This window comes from Phalaenopsis equestris, unplaced genomic scaffold (assembly GCF_001263595.1).
Source record: "Phalaenopsis equestris unplaced genomic scaffold, ASM126359v1 Scaffold204612, whole genome shotgun sequence".
NCBI lineage: Eukaryota > Viridiplantae > Streptophyta > Magnoliopsida > Asparagales > Orchidaceae > Phalaenopsis > Phalaenopsis equestris.
Genome location: NW_018224155.1, coordinates 33793 through 38016, shown reverse-complemented (window position 1 = coordinate 38016; position 4224 = coordinate 33793).

Here is a 4224-nt window from a genome sequence, read left to right as displayed (position 1 = left end):
TGAAAATTTCTATCATTCCCAAGATGACCTCCAAATTCAAAATCATGACATTTTTAGATAATTTCCTAAATTTCTTTATAAGGCACACATCGTCTCATTACTAAATCTTTGCATTGTTTATATAAATAGGGGTCATCCCCAAAATAAGATTTTGTATCATGAATGAATTTCTTTTCCTGTTGTTTTGTTGGTCCTTAGGGTAGAATACCACTAACATTATAATTTACAATATCAGCATACTGAGGTATTTCCTATCTTTTTACGTATTTCTTAATCTTTTACAGGTATTTCCTATCTTTTTACAGCATAAAGTTGTTCATCAGTAAAAGTTTCATTAATTTCTTTTACCATATCAAGTATTTCTTCCTGTTCTAGCCTAGATAGATGATCAACAATTTGATTATCAGTCTCTTTTCTATCAACTACTACAAAATCAAACACTTTCATCAGAAGTACCCATCTTATTAATATTGGCTTTGTATCCTTCTATTGCATCAAATATTTAATACTCGAATGGTTAGTATGCATAACACATTTAGCTCCAATCAGGTATGACATAAAATTATCAAAAGCATACACAATGACTAATAACTCTCTTTCAGTGGTGGTATAGTTAATCTGAGCATCATTAAGAGTCTTACTAACATAGTATATCACTTTAAAAACCTTATCATATCTCTGCCCTCAAACAGCTTCAATTGCATAATCACTTGCATCAAACATTAATATAAATGGTTTCTCCCAATCAGGTTAAATAATTATAGGAGCAATGATCAATTTTTCCTTTAAATTTTCAAAGGCTTTATGGCAATCTTGGTTAAAATCAAATTTTGTATCTTTCTCCAGAAGTTGGGATAAAGGCTTAGTAATTTTGGAAAAACTTTAATATATCGCCTATAAAACCCAACATGTCCGAAAAAGCTCGTAACTCCTCCTACATTAGTAGGTGGAGGTAAGTTTGATATAACCTAAATTTTTGCAGGGTCTACTTCCATGCCACTTTCTGAAATTTTATGCCCACACACAATTCCTTCTGCAACCGTAAATTGAGATTTTTTTCAGTTCAATACGAGATTAGTCTTTTCACATCGTACAATAACTTTCTTTAATTGATTTAGAAATATTTGAAAAGAAGTTCTAAATACAGAAAAATTATCCATAATGACTTCAAGACCTTTTTCAATTAAATCACTGAAATTTGGCATCATACATCTTTGAAATGTTGCAGGCGCATTACATAATCCAAAGGGCATTCACCAAAAAACAAAAGTTCCATAAATACTAGTAAATTTTTTTTCTCCTGATCCTTTAGAGTAATAGGTATTAGATGATAACTGATATATCCATCTAGAAAAAAAATTATCTGTGCCCAGCCAGCCTATCCAACATTTAGTCCAAAAAGGGTAAGGGAAAATAATCCTTCTTGGTTGCATTATTTAATTTTCTATAATTTATGCAGATTTGCCATCCAATGGCTTATCTTGTTGGTATTAATTCATTATTCTCATTTGTCACTACAGTCACTCCTACTTTCTTTGGAACATATTGAATTGGACATACCCAAGCACTGTTTAAAATAGGACATATTATTCCAAAATCTAACAATTTTAAAATTTCTTTCTTAAAAACTTCATTCATTACAGGATTTAATCTCCTTTGATAATCAGCTCTTGGTTCATGTTGATCTTTCAATAAAATTCTAATAAAATTCTATGCATACAAATCAAAATGATTGATTCCTTTAATATCAGCTAATGTCCATCCAAAGGCTTTCTTATATCTTTTCAAAGTTTCCAACAATTGTTGTTCTTGCTTAGCAATCAATTCTGAAGATACTATAACAGATAATGTAGATAAATCTCCTAAAATTGCATACTTTAAATGTGTAGAAAGTGTTTTCAGTTCTAGTTCAGGAAGTTTCTCCATCGATGAAATCAAATTCTTATTACTTTCTATAGGGTAACATTTCAAATTTTTCCTGAAAAAAATCCAAATATTCTTTACTCACCTCCATAGTTTCATCTTGAATTTTATCCTCATCTTGATATTCCACTTATTCCTTTTCAAATTCCCTTTCAAATGTCTTTTTGAAATATTCATGGCTTATATATTCATTAATATCCATTCTGAAGCATTCAATCTCTTGTCTTTTGCAGGGTTTCTCATTGATTTTGTAATATTAAATGTAACCTTTCGATCAATAACTCACATAGTTAGTTCTCCTTTCTTTACATCTATCAAAGCTCTTCCAATTGCAAGGAATGATCTTCCTAAAATCATAAGAATTTCTTTATCTTCCTCCATATCTAATACAAAAAAGTCCATAAGAATAATAAATTTATCAACTTTTACCAAAACATCTTCTATAATTTTTTTTTAGAATAGCTAATCAAATGATTAGCTAACTAAAGAGTAAATATATCATAAACCTAAACTTCTAAAAATTGATAACGACATAGAATTAATATATGATCCTAAATCACATAATGCTTTTCTAAAAAAAATTCACGAATAGTACAAGGAATTATAAAAATTCCAAGATCTTTAAGTTTTTTAGGAAGATTTTTCTGAATCATAGCTCTACACTCTTTACTGAGTGCAACAGTCTCATTATCTACAAACTTCCTTTTCTTATTAAGTATATCCTTCATGAACTTCACATAGCTTGACATTTGTTCCAAAGCTTCAACAAATGGAATGTTTATCGTTAATTTCATCAACATTTCTAAAAATTTTGAAAATTGGTTATCTCAATTTTTCTATTTCAATCTTTGAGGAGATGGAGGAGGTGGTCTTTCTACAGTGATTTTCATTGGTTTAATAGGAAATTCTGACTCAAAATTAAAATCTTCACCAGCTTCAAAATGAAAATCTTCACCAGCATCTTCACCAGCTTTTTCATTTTCCACCTCATCTTTTCCAACTTCAACTTATTTTTGAACTCAGTTTTCTAATTCTTTTCCACTTCTCAATTGAATATTCTTAATTCACTCTTTGTTCTAATATTTAGGATTTACGTCAACATTACTACATAACGTTCTTGGAAGTATATTGCTAAGTGCGGTAGCAATACATCCCAATTGATTCAGCAATACATCCCAATTGATTTTTCATGTTTCTAATTGCAGCTCCTTGACTTTGTAATTGACTCCCCATTTGCAATATTAATTCTTCCATTGACAATGTTTTCTCCTTACTCAGCAAATTGTTAAAACTTGAAGGGTAATGAGGTTTATAAGTTCGATTTCCTAAATTGTTGGAGTTTTCCAATGGGTTCTTAGTGTTGTTTCTCCAATGCGGATTTGCAGCATTAGAATTATTGTTACTCCAACTAAAATTTAGATGATTCTTCCAATCAGGATTATAATAATTGGAATAAGGATTATTTGAACCATTATTTATTGCATTTAAGGTCTCATAAGAAGATTGAGATTCTATCATTTCTCCCAATAAGTATTCCTCAAGCACAAGTGATGTCTGAGATTTATTCATTCCATATTGATCTATCTTCTTTGATGTAGCAGCTATTTGTTCAACTAAAATAGATATTGCATCAAAATCATTAATATTGGCTACTCTTTTTGCATTTACCCTTTAAGCAGGCCATTGAAAATTATTTTTAGCCATCTCTTCAATTAGAGAATATGCTTCATCGAATGGTTTTGACATTATTTGACAGTATCATAGTTAATTATCTATCTAAGATATTCAACCAGTTCATTATGAAATGTTTGAATTATTAACCAATCTGACAATGCATGTTGTGGACACTTTCTAAGGAGATCTTTAAATCTTTCCGAGGCTTCATAAATTAATTCCTCTTCAAAGTTACAAAAAGATGAAATATCATTTATAAACTTAGCAGTTTTTTAAGGTGAGAAATATTTAGATAAATTTTCTTTTGATAAATCTCCCCAAGGTCTGATAGATCTAGGTGCTAACGAGTTTAACCACATCTTAGCTTTATCCCTTAGTGAAAAAGAAAAAAGTCTAAGTCTGACGACATCATTCAACACTCCATCATATTTAAAAGTAGCACACAATTCTAAAATACCAGCAAGGTCTAACTTAGGATCTTTAGTTAGTGTTCCCCAAAACAGATTATTTTATATAATTTGGATAATAATAGGTTTAAGCTCAAATGAATTAGCAGCTACAATAGACTTTTGTATACTTAAATGATTTTCATCTGCTGTAGGATTAACGTAATCTCTTAAAGGTCTC